The 19376-nt window shown below is 36.7% G+C and overlaps 1 long non-coding RNA gene across 1 annotated transcript; it reads right to left on the bottom strand.

The window, feature by feature from the left end:
- Positions 1-648: 648 nt before the first annotated feature.
- On the bottom strand, positions 649-1707 carry LOC113303965. Its single transcript, XR_003337929.1, has 3 exons — positions 1563-1707; positions 1246-1330; positions 649-676 (listed from the first exon to the last, which is right to left on the bottom strand). It is a non-coding gene; the product is annotated as an uncharacterized LOC113303965 (long non-coding RNA).
- Between the last annotated feature and the right edge of the window lie 17669 nt (positions 1708-19376).

The following is a 19376-nucleotide window of genomic DNA, read 5'->3' on the forward strand; positions in this document are numbered from 1 at the left end:
AAATATAAAATTAAGTAAGAAAAATATTTATTCTTGAAAACAATGAAAATACAGAATATGGGATAAAATGTAGAATTAATGCACAAAAGATGAGTTAAATGCCAAGAAAAATATATAGAAATATGCACTTTTTAGCACTCATCATTACCTTCTTCAACTTCAACATCATCATCTGGTATGTAATCAGATAGAAGATCAAGTTGTATTGGCTTCCTTAGCCAGCTTTGTGTGCAAAGCAATGCCTCAACTGTCCTTGTAGATAAAGAACTTCTACAAGGACTTAAGACTCTATCCTAATCTCATAGATAAATTACATATGGACTACATAGACCATTTCTAGAATATCAACAAGTGTTACCAGCTCTATCCTAATCTCATAGATAAATTCCTATCCACGAAGGGAACCTAATTAGCAACTTGAATCTTGTAATTCAGCCACCACACATTCACATTTACATATCCCTTGAATGCACAAATACCAAATGCAAACCTTGAATGTGCAGTATCAGCAACCCTCTAGAATTACTGAATTAGTGAACTCCAAGAATTTAAATCTACACTTCAGCACCTAATCAAAAGCACAAGAAAAACAAATAAATTAGATTTCAACAACATTTAATAAACCCAATTCAGAAAACCCACTCCACTCCAAGAACTTAAATCTGCACTTCAGCACCTAATCATACACTTGATCAAGTCAGATAACTTCTCAGTACCTATTGATTCTTCATTTCAATAAAATCCGTTTTATTTAGACAAACATGGAGGTGATGAAACATAAGAAGATTCATGAAACATAAGAACTAACTACTTGTCATTCTTGTCCTGCTCTAACATGTAATTGCAGTTAACTACTTGGTACTTATATAGCATCATCAACAAAGTCTAACAGCAGTATAATGAACCAAATCGTAATCCCAGATTGCTAATTGTAACTAGTAGGAACACCTAACCCATATTAACTTTATAAACAAAAGTTACAAAACCACAAAATTGGAGCATCACTGCAAGTAAATGCACTTTGACAACACCAAAAAGATTGAGTAACTAACTAATTATCTACCTACTTCTAGCAATCATGTAAATTAGAAATCAGAACAATTACTAACACCCTAATTTCATTAACAAAAAGAAAAAGAAGTACTCAAATTAGTAAAACAGCACCATTACCATTCAAAGATTAGCACTAGACACTAGACAGTGAATTAGGAACAACATAATCCAAAACAACAATAAATCTCTAACCTTTTCCTTCTCTTTCTCCACTCCCTTAGATAATCTGATTGATACTTAATCCAGTTCAGTTCCTTTCTTTTCCCTTTGTCTTACCCTGTGAAAGTGTGAAACCCTAATATAATCAGACATAGCTTTCAAGATCAAAAGATTCAAAACTTCACAAAAGTAATGATTACACATCGAAGCTTTGTCTTGATTTTTCACGAATCATCAACGAAAACATGATTATAATGAAAGAGAGGTACACAGATAAGAAGATGCAGATTAGAAGAAACGTTGACCTAAATTGGAAAAAAAATAAATCAAAATCCGCAACATCTGATTACCTCTTAGTAAGAACTGAGACATAAACTCATATCAATCAACGAGACAGAGGAGTAATCCAAGTTCCAACAGAGTTCTTCACTTATTCTCCTTCTCAGAGACAGAGGAGAGACGGAAAGAAAAAAAGAAACGAAATTGAGAATAGAAACCCTAGCCCTATGTTTGCTTATATACCACCACTTAATCCAACGGTTATTATTGATCTATCATCCCCTAAATCTGACGGCTACAACTAATCGGTACAGACGGTACGGTTCAGCACGGGACTAGGCCAGGGCCGTGTACCTGTACCTCCCTAGCCTCGGTTCCTATTTTTAGGACCGGTACCTGTACCCCGTTCCTCGGTTCGGTACAAAACCAGGTACGGTTCCACCGGTTCCGGGACGGTCCTTCGGTCCGGCTCGGTTCCTGTGCACCCTTACTCATGCAACATGGTAATATCTTTCCTTAACTATTTTTCTTCAAGTGGTAACCGTTTCTCCTTGTTCATGCTTTTAATTTTATCTTTAGAACATCGAGGACAATGTTATATTTAAGTTTGGGGGTATGGGAGAAACTTTTTAGTTGCACTTTTGAAACTTCTAGCGTCACATGGTATCCGGTTAGCTAAGTTTACATATTGTTTCTCACCGAAAAGATAGAAATTGGAATGCTAGAGATAACAACCTATTGAGACATTAGAGAAAAAGACATTGAGATCCTTGAAATTCAGGAGAGAACTTGTTCCTTTTAGAGGGTAACCGTGATGGACCTAACCATCCATGATGGAAAGGCGAGTAGGTCAGGAGAAAATGCCAGAAAGACAAAGCAACCTCACAATGTAGTCTTAGTTACTGGATTATTACGACTCTCTCTCAGTAGAAACTTATCATCATCAACAAGCGGAGCGACATCAAAATATATGAAGAAAGTTGAAGACGTTTAAGGTTTAGAAGTAACAATAGGAAAGAATATTTCAAAAATCAAAGTTGAAGACTTATTTACAAAAAGTTATAAGAACAAATGATATAAGTTGTTGAAGTTCATGATACCAAGACATCACAAGTTGCGAAGATCCAAGTTTTGAAAGTCCTACTCTCATGGCCATGTAAATTTTTGTCTTGTAATTTTTTGTTTTCAAAAAAATAAATAAAATGAAACATCATTACGTTCTTTTTGTTCAATAAGGCCATAGGGAAGAAGAAATTTATAAGTCAAGCAAGAAATCGAAGAGAAGAGTTAATTGTCAAGGTTCTATGAGGTTCGAGAGTTTATCATCAACAGTTGAAGACCGAAGAAGGCGTTGTTTCTACTGAGCACTGTGAGAGAGTCGAAGAAAGATGCATTTTGGTTGCTTTGTTAGTCTGCTTTCAATCTGGCACAAAATCTTTTTAGCACTGGTTCAACTCATCACACGTAATTAGTCCAGCTGTGTAGCAGATGTCCCTCTCATTTTTATCTCTCTCCTAATCTTATCCAGCTGTAAAGCAGCGGACGCATCTTACAATGTTTATCTAGATGTGTAGCGGATATCTCTTTATCTAGCAGTCGTGTGGATGTGTCTCCCCTTTTCTTCAGTCAGCTTTAGAGCTGACACCTTTAATTTCTCTGGCATTCTACTTACTTGGAGATAGGTTGAGAATATGTATGTACTCATAGCTCTTTGGATACTTGTGACCAATTAGGAGAAAAGGTTTTGTGGGTACACCTCTGGTAAACCCTCCGGAGACAACACTCCGCCGCTAGGGCCACCTAGCGGTTTAACGGCCTGCTGCACGTGCTAAGTGTAGTCTTTTTATCTTTTCAAAAATAAATTTTGCTCGAGGACTAGCAAATAATAAGTTTGGGCGTATTTGATAGACACATTTTTGTGTTTAATTTGATCTCAATACTATATATTGTTGGCACTCGAGTTTGTACTAATTTTGGTGTTTTATGTGTTTGTAGGCACCTTTGGAAAATAAACATTTTTTGGAAAATTCGGCTCGAAAAGTTGGTAAAAGCCCCGGAGGACAGGTGTTATTCGGACTCTCACCGATGGATAAGGGGCACCCCAGGTCACCCCAAAGGCAGCTGCTATTCGCACTCCAGTTCTGGTTAGGGGGGAGGACATCTTCTTCCCAAATTCAAAAACCAAAAATTGGCGGGAAAAAAATACTATCAACTGGCAGATGTTTTGTTGGAATTTTTGAACGTGTTCTAGGGCGATTCAATGGCTGATTTTTGGTAGGAAGTTGTGATATGTCCTATCAAACACGTTTTGGGCTTTTGGTTCGATCAAATTTGGCCAGAATTAGCTTGATAATTCACGGAATGCAAAACAGGGAAACACGGGTTGAACACGGGATTGGAGAAGATTTGAGCGTGTTCTGCTCATGCATGAAGGCTCTAGCAACATTGTGGGTTGTGTGTAAACATTTCTAGAGTGACCAGGATGGAAACCTACGCGTGAGAATCTAAATCAAGGAAGAAAATATTCCCAGAATATTTTTTCATCAAACCGAGTTAAGAGAGAATTATCTCGAGTTATAGCGAGACTTCTTGATCCTGTGGAGTATATATAGAGTGATGGGGACTCATAGAAGAGGTGTCGAGAGTCTGGGGGGCTGAGGAGAGCCAGAGAAGAAGAAATTCGAGTTTTCCCAAACTCGGTTTCTGTTGCTGCTGATGAACATGAAGAACACGAAGAACGGACCTGCACCAGCAGTCGTTTTTCTACAGTAATAACGACTCACACCTGTGGGTCGTACATCAAGCAGACTTATTTGCTGCAGTGTTTGCGACACAGCTGCAGCAATTTTATTTTGTCACTGAGGGTCGTAGTTCTATGGTTTGTAACAAATATAATTGTTACAAACCCGGTTTTATTGTATTTCTCATATTCTCATCATTTGTAAACCATTTTTGAGCATCAATGAAATATTTTGAGAGGTTTTCCAACATGATGAGCGGCTAATTCCCTCGTAACCAAGGCAATGGAGGAAGATATTCACGCAACATAAATGGGTAACTATTTCATTTAATTATATAATTCACCTAATCGCTAATTTTGCAGAGTTTTAAATTATTTGAATGATTGTCTTAATTATTTGTTATTCAGTTTGATAGGTTATGCTTGGTTTAATCTCTTGATAATCTATGCTTAAAGTTTACAAATAATGTTTGAGAATCTGTATGATTGATAGTGAATTAAAGATAAAAGAGGACTTAAGAATTGAATAGAGTTTTGAAATATTTATCATTCAATTTTGCATAATAGTGAAATCTAGTGTCTTGGTTACCTCTCGCACCCATTGTTAATATTTTTGTATATATATTTTTATTAAATCTAAAAATTCCATTTCCTTCACAAGTCTGAAACGAATCCTATTTACTACAACCCCATCAAAAAAAATCTTTTATCACACACCAGTTACCAGGACCGGTTACCAATTACAAGGATCGATTACACAACTCTTGTGATAGGTCACACCAGTTATTAGGATCGGTCACACCAATTACAAGAATAGATCACACCACACATGGTAATTAGTTAGGATCGGTTACACTAATTAATAAAAACCAGTCATACCAAATCATAAGTCAGGCATTGTGATTAGTTATACCAAGATACATAACATAGTTACATCTGTTCTACCATCTCATACATATTGGTCATCCAAAGATTTGGAATAAATAGCTGGACTAATAAGCCTAATGATTTCCCTTTCGATTCATAAAACAAGATCATGAATGCACTTCCTTTAAACGAATGTAAACTATTGTTTCCTAAGATGAAATATTCATTATAACCCATTCACATAATCATAACAGAGATAAACGTTATGCTTCTTAGTCTAATTACCTAACACTATGATCATACAGTTATGACCATGTCACATCACTAGAGTATTATACAATATGTACAGTATATACAGCTTCGCAGTTATGTTTTAAATATATCACAACTTGAAATACATGTTAGGAATGAAACATTTCAAGTCAATATTACTAACCTCTAGTAGAAGGATGATGTCGTCGTTCTAGTTCGCTACTTCTTCACATTATTCAGGTCTTCAGAGTAATACTTGTATGTCTCAACATTCCTATACTTTCTAGTCTAACCTAAACGAAGTTGACTCTAGTATTTAATCAAGCGACTTTAGATGAGTTTTGACACACTAAAATATGACAAACAAACTGTGAATACCAATATTCTGCGGAGCACGTGTCACGATCTTAGTGGCCGCATACAAACTTAATTGTGTAGACTTCGCTATACAGAGAAGCCTGAGTAACAAATGATACCTTCGCAGATCTACTTTATCCCGTCCCAAGGAAGGATGCCTCGACGGTTGAGATAAGAAGAGTAAAAGCCTAGTATACAAGGAGGCAGCTGACGAAGGGACAGAGTTATATGACGCATCTAATCATCATTAAACACACAAATCTCTTATCTAAACGCATAATCAAAGCACGTGAAGAGAGAAGGCGTGGCAGAACCCGATTGGCAGAAGCTGGCGGTGAACGAAGGTACAACCTGTACTAAGGTTGGGAAGTTCTCGAAGGAACGTGGGTCAGATGAGGTGGCAGAGTGTGATTGGAGAAAGCATGCGGTGAACGAAGGTACGATTGGTACGAAAGGTATGTCAGCAAACGATGGACCCAGAGGTAGCAAAGATATACTTAGAGCAGAAGGGGCTATAAATACCAAGTCTCACCAACAAACTAAGGGCATTCAATATCTAGGAGAGAAGATCTAGTCATAAGCTTATACCTCTGTAATGTTTGGAACTTAAGTATCCTTGAACTTGAGTTCTCTCTATTACTTTGGGAAGCATTTAAGATCTCTGTAACCACCATTAAGATATTTGTAACCACCATACTCAATACAAAATAATCACTCATTACCCGTGGACGTAGACGAAAGTCGAACCACGTAATCTCTCGTGTCTCATGATAACTTAGAAGCTTTTACATTATATTTGTGTTCTTTGTTATTATTGCGATCGTGAATACCATTTATTACTTAGCATCATCAGTTCAACAGAGGCATCAATACTACTTAGTATATGATCCTCTGAGCTATATACATTATATTGACTACGGGAAAACGAGTAGTCACAATTTGGCGCCCACCGTGTTTTGCTCACGATCTTGAGTTTAGACATAGTTTTACCTTTAACTTATGTATCGTCTGAAATGAAGGGATTTGTGTTCCAAAACGATGAATCTCACTCTCTAGTGATTTGTTCATCCGTTATTTGTGTATGTTTTTGAGTTCATAGCCTCTAAATACGTACCTTGTTACAGATCTACAAAAAATTTCACAAAAGCGTACTCACAAAACGCCAAAATCTTTATTTTATAATAAATCAACCATTTTTAACAAGAGCATATTTTAGATCTGAGAACCTTTGACTGACAGAGGAATCTCAGTAAGATTTTAAGGAAGAAAGATCTTCTAAAGCATTTAATAACCTTGTTTTTTGCGAGATCTGACACCCTTTTTTTATTGGTTTTCAACATTTTAAGGTTGTCTTTTCCAAGGGTGTCATAAACATTTAATACCTGTCTTTCAAATACATTATTTCAGTCCTTTTTCTGAAAAAGCTGCTTAGTCGTCTTCTGTGTCAGAGCATTAATTGCTACTTTTGACGAAGGAACCCAAGTAGCAGATTTCTTCGACTGTCTGTGACCGCAGGATAATAAAAGCCGAAGGCATGCAGAAACCAAATGATGTACCAACAAGCTCACGACCAGCACTTACCAGAGGGAGATCCCAAAAGCCGTCTCAAGCGAATCAAAGGAATGAAGCAGAGGATGGACAAAGCGAAATAGCAAAAAGAACAATTGCTAACAAATCACCTATTCCTGCTGAAGGGATGGGGCAAAAATCGGGATCTCAACCACTTTACGGCATGCCGTTACCGGGGCATCCCACCACTACAAATCCACCTGCGGCTAACGCAGGGTTACCCAGAATCTTAGTTCCCACGAGACGAGGGTTGGGGAACTTAACTCCAATCCAGATAGATCTAGACGCACCAATTATAGAAGAAGGAGCGGAGAAATCCGAAGATCCAACCGACAACACTCCTCAGGGTGGTGGAATCCTTAACGAAGATCAAATGGCAGCACAAGTAGCAGCTTTGCTCCTCTGCAACAAAGAAAACGAGGATGCCATGCACGAAATGTCCCAAGAGAACCAGAACCTAAAAGATATGTTAGACATACAGATCGAAGGTTATCAAACTCACCCTCCGCTAAAGAGGCATGAGAACATAGCTACCCCAGGAAGACCAAGGGTGGATCCCAACCCACCAAAGGCTAACCCCGCAGGGAAAGCTAGGAAAACACGACATGATCCAGACGAGATGGATTCAACATGAAAACCCTCTCAATCATACTACGATGAGGCATTCTCCAAAGACACTCACAATGTAAACATGGTCATGGAGCAGATGGAGAAAACGTGGAAGGATATTCAAGGCCTAAAAACTGGCCACGCAGGCGCAAGATTAGAAGAAGTACTTCAAGTGGAAACCACGTCCCCATTGTATTTTCACATTTTAAGGGAACCTATCCCTCCGAAATGCCCGGTACCTACATTCCAAGCATACAACGGTACCTCAGATCCCGCAGCCCACCTACGGAATTACACTCGTGTCCTTGCCCATTGGGAAAGAGATGAGGTAGTACTTTGTAGGTACTTCCCTGCAAGCTTGACAGGATCGTCACTAGCCTGGTATGACAACTTACCAGCAAACTCAATTGACTCCTTCGAGCAATTGTCTACGGTGTTTTTGGAGACATACATGTATAACAAATAAACAAAGGCAGGGTTAGATAGGATATCTTCTATAGCTATCGGACCCCGGGAAACATTGATGCAATACACAGACAGGTGGCAAAAGACGTGACAAGTAATCAGAAAATTCAATCCAGAAATTAGCATTAACTGCTATAAGTATGGACTTGATAGAACCTCAGCCATCTTCATGGATCTTCACAACAGAGCCCTCGATTCCGAAGGAGAGCTCAGGGTTTTCCAAGACCGCTACATCAAACTCGAAGAAATCCAGAAGGATAACCCCAGGGCACAAGCAAAGACGACAACAGCTCCGCAGCAAACCAACTCTCTGAAGCCAATTCCGGAGATACCTAAGCGACAAAATGAAGCCGGGGGAAGAACTAACTCTCGAGACAAACGATCCAAATACGGAGATGGCAAAAGAGGCAAAGGAAGAGAAGAATTTATGGATAAAATCTACACGAAGCTAAATACAACTTTCTCTCACATCCTAAGCAAGGAGGGAGCAAAGCTAGGCTTTCCTTACCCTAATACTAGGGGAAAGCAGCCAGACAAAACGAATGAGGCCAAGGAGTACTGTGCGTACCACCAATACTACGGGCATACAACTGATGTGTGCTACCACTCACGAAATGTGATCCAAAGATTCATCGACGAAGGCAAATTCATGGAGTACGTACAGTTACAGCCAGCGGAAACTGAGGAGGCCCCAAAAAAAAGGGTAGAATTACCTCAGGACGGCAAATACATCAACATGATCACCTTCTCCAACGAAGGTCAAGAAGAAATGCTCGAAGAAATCCTCGAGTTATAATCCCATGAGGTGTTCAAGCTAAGTGGACCACCTACTAGCACTTGGTAAGAATGGATGGCCACGCCATTAACTTTCTCAACAAATGACGTCAATCAGGAGGTTGAAATGCACAACGATCCACTAGTGATCACTCTTTCAATACACGGATGGAATGTTACGAAAATCCTCGTGGATGGGGGCAGTTCGTTAAATGTGTTATTTTACGAGCCCTACCTATGCATGGGTTTGACAGCAGAGCAAATGGATTCTTCCACTTGCACAATATACGGTTTTAATGGAGAAGTCTCTAGACCAAAAGGGGAAATTATATTGCAGGTACATGCAGGACCTTTAGTAACCAATACACGGTTCTTCATGGTGGAAGCACTTTCGCCCTATACACGGTTCTGCGTGGTGGAAGCACCTTCGCCCTACAACGTAATCATGGGCAGGTTATGGGTTCATAGATTGCGAGGAACAGCTTCGACATATCACCAATACCTACGCTTTTCTACACCTATGGGTGAAATGGAAATCAAAGGCGATCATCAAGACGCAAGGCTATGCAATCTAGCGGAAGTCAGACACAACGAAGAAATAATTGATGCCCAACAGCATGAAAGAAAAAGACGAAAGGAAAACACTAGGGAAGTGCAGGACGGATCCTCCTTAGTACCCGAAGCCATCTCATCTCCGGAGACAAACACCTCCGCCACCCCAGGGACAGACGTCTCTGCAAAATGACAATTACAGAAAAGCACTCCTCAACGACCTCAGCGACAAACCTGCTCACCGGTGGAACCAACGAAGAAAATCAACATCGGGACGGAAACAGAACCAAAAATGCTCAAGATCGGAACATTACTTGAAGAGGAAGAGGAGATGCAGCTACAAAGGTTACTAAGGGAATACGCGGACGTCTCTGCATGGTCAATGGAAGACATGCCAGGAATTGACCCGAATTTGGTCTCACACCACCTTCGGCTCAAACCGGAGATACCACCGTTTAAGAAACGCATTCGTAAAGTGGCATATATCTACCACGAAGGGTGGAAAAAGAGTTGCAAAAGCTGCTCGCAGCTGGATTCATACGAGAAGTCAAATATCCAATGTGGATATCCAACATGGTCATCGTACCTAAGAAGAACGGAGGCGTGCGCATTTGCATTGACTTTAGAAACCTCAATAAAGCTTGCCCCAAGGACAGTTACCCACTGCCAAACATCGACCAGCTGGTCAACGCAACCGAAGGCCACCAAAGACTATCCTGCATGGATGGATACTCAGGCTACAACCAAATAGCCCTTGCAGAAGAAGATCAGGAGCATATTGCGTTCTTTACCCCACGAGGATTGCATTGCTATACAAGGATGCATTTTGGCTTAAAGAATGCGGGGGAAACATACCAACGATTAGTAGAAAAAGTCTTTAAGTCATGGATAGGAAAAATACTGGAGGTCTACGTAGACGATATGATCGTAAAAAACAAAGAAGCAAAAAACCATCTCTCAGACCTAAGGGAGATATTCGAAGCCATGAGAAGCTTCCACATGAAGGTGAACCCAGAGAAATGCACGTTCGGAGTTACCTCAAGAAAATTATTGGGATACTTGGTGGCTAAGAGAGAAATAGAAGTAGACCCCGAAAGGGTCAGAGAAATAATGGAGATGCCATCTCCACAAACTCTAAAAGGAGTACAAAAGCTAAATGGAATTTTAGCTTCCATGGGAAGATTCATAGAAAGGTCGTCGGGTAAATGCAAAGCATTTTTCGATACGCTAAGAAAAGGAAACAGATTTATATGGACCGCAGAATGCGAACAAGCCTTTCACAAGATCAAAGAGTACTTAGCATCAGTACCCATCCTACAGAAACCCGAGCCCTAGTACAACGAGAATGGGCAAAAACGAATTATAATTCTTACATGCAAGCACCACAACAACATCCAGCAATCGAAAGAGGAGATGCAGAACTAAGCATAAAGAAGAATGAAAGCAACAATAACGAGTAAGAACCACTTACTTGCACAATCAGACGTTGATCAGAACTACGAAGGAGCAAAAGAAAAAACGGAGCAGTTAGCAGCAGGAGAAAAAATCTCTGAGAAAGGGATGGAGAGCGACAGTTCGAGGAAGGGAAAATGAATTAATGAAAATTCCTTCTCTTTATTCCCATCTTATAGGAGACTGGATAATTCAAAATTTTGGAAGTCCCGAAATTCAAGGGGAATTTATTGCATGAAAGGACATATAGGGACCACTCAACCGGTACGTGCAAAAATGGCGGAGTAACAGAAGTTTTCTCCCAATTCTACCAAACGGTAGAATATGAAGAAAAGGGAAAAACTGTGAATACCAATATTCTGCGGAGCACGTGTCACGATCTTAGTGGCCACATACAAACTTAACTGTGTAGCCTTCGCTATACAGAGAAGCCTGAGTAACATAAGATACCTTCGCAGATCTATTTTATCCCGTCCCAAGGAAGATGCCTTGATGGTTGAGATAAGAAGAGTAAAAGCCTAGTCTACAAGGAGGCAGCTGGCGAAGGGACAGAGTTAGATGACGCATCTAATCAGCATTAAATACACAAATATCTTATCTACACGCATAATCTAAGTACGTGAAGAGAGAAGGAGTGGCACAACCCGATTGGCATAAGCTGACAGTGAACGAAGGTACAACCTGTATTAAGGTTGGGAAGTTCCCGAAGGAACGTGGGTCAGCTGAGGTGGCAGAGTGCGACCGGAGAAAGCATGCGGTGAATGAAGGTAGGATTGGTACGAAAGGTATATCAGCGAGCGATGGACCCGGAGGCATCAAAGATATACCTAGAGCAGAAGGGGCTATAAATACCAAGCCTCACCAACAAACTAAGGGCATTCAATATCTAGGAGAGAATATCTAGTCTTAAGCTTATACCTATTTAATGTTTGGAACTTAAATATCCTTGAACTTGAGTTCTCTCTATTAATTTGGGAAGCATTTAGGATCTCTGTAACCACCATTAATATCTGTGTAACCACCATACTTAATACAAAACAATCACTCATTACCCCGTGGACATAGACGAAAGTCGAACCACGTAATCTCTCGTGTCTCATGATAACTTACAAGCTTTTACATTATATTTGTGTTCTTCGTTATTATTGCGATCGTGAATACCATTTATTACTTAGCATCATTAGTTCAACAGAGGCATCAATACTACTTAATATATGATCCTTTGAGTTGTATACATTACGTAGACTACGGGAAAACGAGTAGTCACAAAAAATTGACATACTAACGCTTGCTGAGTTCAACCGAGCTATGGTCTAACAAAATATATTAAAATAATTTCTATGAGCATCTGCTAAAATCTATCGGGAAAGTTGGTTGAACGGTCATAAACCGTAAGGATTGTTCCGAGTCAGGATACTACAGTTCGTAAACCTGTTTCACCAACCCTATTAGACTACCAAACTCAGTTGACCACAGTTCGTTAACCGAGTTTTTCAACTGCTAGCCTATTATGCCAACTTCAAATTTCACTTCATCACCATTCATGAACTGGGTTCATGAATTGTACCCAACTGAACTTGCGGTTTGCGAACTGGTTTTCCAACCTTCCATGTATTTCTGAAACTCGGATATCTATGGTTTGCGAACGGTTCACCAACCTACTCTGAGAACAAATATCAGAAGTTCATATTTCTTTCTTATGATGTTTGAAACATTCCCAAATAATAAAATCATTTGCTTAGGAAATTTTCAATTGATCCATAAATTAATTCATAGAACTAATATTATTAAGAACCGTTGAACATCTTTGCTAAATCATATTTCGAGATCTTTCATAAGACAAGCTTGACTCGAAACTTCTTCTTTGTAAATCTACTTGAAGTCATACGACATAGTCTCAATATATAGAATGGTAAGATAATGAGTAAATAGAATGGTTCAGTCTTCACATACCTGATATAATCTTCGTCGATCTTTAGTCTTCAAGGGTGATCTCTGATACTCAACTAGAAATTCTAACCTAGTCAGAGACTTGATTTAGTATACTAGAAATCAAGATATAGTTTTTATCACATAACATTGAAAACATGCTTGAGATCGCAAAACTTAAGCATTGCTCTAACATTAGGGTTCTGGAACCGTATATAATGATAGTTCATTGCAAATATACCTTATGAACTTACGATCATAAATCGTGTTCATTAACACTTAAGAATTAAGCCATGATTCACAAACACAAAGAGATTTAATGAACATGGTTTTCTTAGAAGTATTTACGAGAGTTTTTGCAATGCCAAATGTATTTGTGAAAATAGTTTATGAGTATCTGCTTAGTTTTATAGTTGGCAGGCATATGTAAGGGTACCATACCTGTAGACCAACCTGTGAACTCAGGTTGTTAGCGTATGCATACCGGGTATATGTACCCTCAACCATTAACGAACTCAGATCCTAGGGGTACGCATATTGGGTATGCATATCCCCCTCACATTCATGAAATCAGAACCTTAGGGTACGCGTACTGATATGGATACCTACTATATTCCGGAACTCAGATTACTAGGGTACGCACTTGGTATATGCATACCTACCCTGTGTCCATAATTTCTGGAAATTCTGAAAACTCTCTTTAAACAACTTGAAACGCTCCCAACCGTCATAGATAATAAATATCATTGCTTGCCAAATGATCAACTTGAAACGAAAATAGTTCATGGAAAATAAGTTGTTTTTAACTAAGATTGTCAAGGATCTAGAACATCCATTGCTTGAATCATATTTCGAGAGATTTCAAAAAAAATTCTTTGAAATACTAAACTTACTAAAATGATACGACATAGTGTCATAAGATAGAATGGTAAAGGCCATGAGTAAATAGAAAGGTTCAGTCTTCACATAACTCTTTGTCGATGAAGTTCTTTAAATGTCTTCGTTTTATCTTCAGTCTTCAATCTTCGAGGATTATTCAGTGATGTATGATACTCAACTTACCATACTTTAATATTAGTCAGAGACTTTACTTTAGTAGATTAGAAATCAAGATATAGTTTTGTGCACCCAACATTAACAACATGCTTGAGATAGCAAAACTCGTGAGTCCGACCGAGCAGTGCTCTAACATAAGGGTATTTATTATTGGCATATACTTTTGATTATATTAGGTTTTTTCCAAACAGGTTGCCGAACAAAGAGGTTGATGATGTACATGGTATCCTCTCCTTTTCAAATACAATCTACTTCTATAACTTACTAAAATTCTTGTTAAAATGTAAGTCATTATTAGACTTACTATTTACTGGGCTTAACAAAGGCAGTTCTACTAATTAAATACATAGTTGAGCATTTGGTTTTAACAAGCCATCACCATGACTTAACCTAAATAGTAGTAGTCCATGACTTCACTACTTTCTATGAAACATTAAATATGTCACATGAGAGATTCTCATTTGGATATTAATCTTGCATTTTAAAACAACGTGCAATGTGGAAACACACCCATAACAAGAAGGTAATAAATAGTGGAACGGTTAAGAGAAGTTGAGAGGGTGATGGATTAATGGTCATATAGTCTTCATGGAATTACCGGACACGACTTCATCACAACCTCCATGATCATCACTTTTCCGCATCTAGACAACTTCCACAACTTACCAGAAATCAGTGTGTTCGATTGAAAATTCATCAAACAGTAATTTCTCAACCTTTTACGCTTCCCTCCCCTAAGTGCAACCCATTGTCGTCACCTTTGTGACAAAAGCAAGACGTGAATGGTCATTTCTTGGTTTAAGCCCATCTTGTACGATTTAGTTTCTCAAACCTTAATAGAAAGTACTTCTACAGTATATTGTTTTTCATCTAGGCACAGTGACATATACAAATATTTCTTCAAGAAAATTTAAAAATTTTAAGTATTTATTTTAATATTACAAGATACTTAAAAAAGTATAAATATAAGGAACATATTAATTAACTTAATAGCAAGTGAAATATAAGATGAACAAATCCAATAATCAAATTCACTAGATCTACTCAATCAAGGCTCAAACTAATATGCGTGAAAGCCAATTCACAGAACTTCAAGGTTTCATGTTGTATTTCTACCAACACAAATTAACATGCAAACATATATATCTGATTGAAATAACAAGTCGATTATGCCAACTTATATCAAAAATCTAAACATCATACATGCTGAAATAACAATTTACGATGTAATAAAGGATAAGATAGAAAATCGATATCATATTTAATCATTCATCACACTCGCAAATAAACGGAATAACATTTAACATATTAGATCCGCAGATGATCAACATCAACTAATAAATCTCAATACCACCATCTAGTTCATGCATGAAAACACAATATAGCATAAAATTAATCAACACTAAATCACCAATATATGAATACAATAATCAAGATAACCTTTCGATAACCATCGGGATCCGAATTAAATAAAACATTATAAATAGGATTTGGGATTCTAAAATTATAAAAACGTTAGAGAAATTTCCCTGATGTCCACCATGGATTGATTACAAAGAGATATACGTGATTCTCCAATAATCAAATGAAAAAAATCATCTCCAATACCGCGATTTTAGATTAAAACACTAAAAATTAATTAAAGAGGGCTCAAATTTCTGAAATCACTTCAACTATCCAAATCTTCATATCGACCGTGAGATTTTAAACCAAACAAGTTTTGAAATCGATTCAAACATCATTTGAGTCATATAACTAAGTTTAAAATCAATTTAGATGGAAATCATATCGAAATTTTTCGAAAAGCTCAAAATATAATAATTATCAAATCGATTGTAAAGTTCTTATGGAAATTATAAGTTAAAATTGATTATCAACTTTCAAGTTATAATTTATATACAACAGTGGATGCCGATGAAGATAACTAAATTTTTACGAATTACCTTTTACTGATATGTTGATTGATTGATTGATCTCACTCTTTCAGCTCCCCAATTCGACTCACACGTCCATTATTTCAGCTCCCAAATTCAACTCACACGTCCGTTTTATTCATCTAGTTTCGCTAAATTATTTGATGACGATATCCAATAAAATAAAATAAAGCCATAGAAATAACATAAAGTAATTGGAAAATAAAAGTAATAAGAGAAGAAATTTAGTTGAAAAGGGTATTATGTTAAGTTTCGATTTGTTACATGTAGGGTTGTCAATGGGATACCAAAATCTGATAGCCATTTCCGATATTTTTCCGACATAACAGCTATCGGATGTCGGAATCCAAAAGTTATCAGAACTTTTTGGCTTATCATAACGGAACCAGATGAGGCAGTTTCGATTACGATAATATCTGATATCGAAAACATATAAGCCCATTTATCCGTTATACCTTTAACCAATTTATATCTTCATTCACATCCAGAGAAACTAAGAAAAAAACTTATCTCTCCAGTTTTCGTTCATATCTTCTTGTCCTCATCAGCTCATATCTTCATTCACATCCAAAGAAATAAAGAAAAAAACTTATCTCTCCAGTTTTCTTTCATATCTTCTTCTCATCATCTATCTTCTAAATCTTTTTCTTTTGCACATTATTTCGTTTCAGACTATCAATTACCACCATCATCTCCTCATATCTTCTCTATTGTTTCTTTTAAAATTTTATTATGGTTACAATTTTGATTTTGAAATTTAGTTTTGGTTTCAAAATTGATTTGTGAAATTAGGATTTGGTGGAGAGTTTAGTTTGATTTTTGATTCAAGAACACAGATTTTGAATTGATGATGTTGATTTCGAATGAGGGAAGAAGAAGAAGCTGTTTTTATCGATTTTTATATGAGTTTCAGATATTGATGAATATGTGACGAGGTTGAGAAGAAATTATCGATGGGTTTGTATCCAATTTTATTTTACAACAAGAAGTTGAGCCAAGAAAAGACAAAGAAAAAAATTGGATGGATGGGTTTGTGTTGGAATCAAATCTGGATCAATTTACAGAGAAGGTGGTTATGTTGTTGTGGTTGATTAATGGCAAGGATGATTCAAATGGGTCTGATACGGTGATGTTGGTGCTGATTGCAGCTGCAATTTCGTGAAATAGCGGTGTTGATGAATTGAGATTGAAGTGAAGATGGCGGTGCAGCTGCATCCTGTAGAAGATGGGTTTGATAATGAAAATTATCGGAAAATTATCCGAAATCCGATATTCGATAACTTTAACGTAACAAAATTGGAATTGATTTTTAGATTTCCAGCGGAAATTCATCGGATATCCGATAACTATTATCGTAATGGAAGCAGCTGAACCACTATCTGTTACGATAAGTTCCGTTGACGGCCCTGATTACATGGTTATTTACTACATGCACAATTTGGGAAACTTATCCACTAACCCCTCTATCGGTCGAGCCCAGCTATTTTCACGTGACAATCGGGGGCCTTCAACTTCGCGTCCAAATTTCTCGCCAATTCCATGAAGAGCTTTGGAGTAGGTGGTTCTTAAAACTCTTATCTAATGAACACTTTATAGTTAGTAGATGTCATGTATTGTCATCCACATGTCTTATGTTGGCCTTTTCAGCTTTATACGCTTCAGCGCCAGCCTTTTATAAGCTAACATTTTATTAAGATGTTTCTCTTATTAAGCTTTATATTCCTACCAAAAATTATTGCATACCAAGATATAAACTTTAATTCCAATCATTGACATGATTTTTAAAATGATAGATTATGGCTCATGAATGCAAAATATATTTTGTATGCGGAACATACGCTAAAACATTAGCTTGAAATTCATTATCATTTGGATGTTATATATTAAATGGTATGTCAAAATTGTGAAATTCTCTATATGATAACAGTATTTTTTGAAGCGTACTCATTCACCGGAGCTCCACGTTGATTCTAGCTTCTGGTTGATTCTAACCCCACCATTTACTTTTTTTTATTAATAAAATATTGAATTTAAACTAATAAAATATTATTTTTCTAAAAATAAGATAACTAAATCCTGAAAAATCTTCTTGCCTCGGATAAAAAATCTTGAAAATCTCATAACATGCCAAGAATATATTTCCGGACAATAATATAAAAGAATTCTTTTAACCTAATTCTCTATATAATAACAGAGTTTTTTGAAGCGTTCTCATTCACCGGAGCTCCACGTTGATTCTAACTTCTGGTTGATTCTAGCTTCTGGTTGATTATGGCCCCACCATTTACTTTTTTTTAGTAATAAAAATATTGAATTTAAACTAATAAAATATTATTTTTCTAAAAATGAGATAACTAAATCCTGAAAAATCTTCTTGACTCGGATAACAAAATCTTGAAAATCTCATAACATACCAAGAATATATTTCCGGACAATAATATAAAAGAATTCTTTTAACCTAAAATAGCTAAATCTTAAAAATCACATAACATGCCAAAAATATATCAATGAATAATTAATTACAAAATCCACAATTTTATCATGATAATCAAAAAAAAACAATCACAAAATCCAAGATTTCATCATGATAATCAACAAATTAAATTAATTATGCATCTATCCCACAATAAATCGAATAACGATCACATAATAAATAAATAACGACAATGTCAATGTCCATTTACAGTCTTAAAAATTAGAATTTTCCTAATTACAACCCAAATCTATCAATTAAAACACCAAATAGAGAAACCAGGAGAAAAAAACTGATTATCCCGATCGTGCATGACAGTTAAGGTTTTTGTTAGTATTTTGGAGAAATAATTGAGAGCAGGGATTATGATCAAGAAGAAGCTAATACAAAATGAGAATGAAAAAAAACAAAACAAAATAATCATCATGATTTCACTATTTTTTTTATTTTTTATTTTTTTTCCATAGATAAAAATAAAATAAAATAGATTTAGAATAGAAAATGGTTTAAATATTTTGTTTACAAGAATAGATGTAGCCTCTACTGCGGCAATAATAGGATATCTAACTTTCTATTTTCACATATCTTTTATTCTCCGGTTATCAATAAAAATTTTAGATTAAGAGTTCAATTGAAAACAATGAACAGGTTTCAAATTATTTTTGTCACTTTTATTTTGCTCCATGAAAAAAAAATGACGTGCAAGAAGATATGCTCAATATACTCTATGAAAATTATTGCATCGCTATTTAGAGAATATATATATATAAATAAACATCGAATATTATCATCTCCAAAATATTCTAAAATTAAAAACATATAATACAATACAAACTTTAATTAGAATTCTGAAGTA

This window comes from Papaver somniferum, chromosome 8 (genome assembly GCF_003573695.1).
Source record: "Papaver somniferum cultivar HN1 chromosome 8, ASM357369v1, whole genome shotgun sequence".
Taxonomy (NCBI): Eukaryota; Viridiplantae; Streptophyta; class Magnoliopsida; order Ranunculales; family Papaveraceae; genus Papaver; species Papaver somniferum.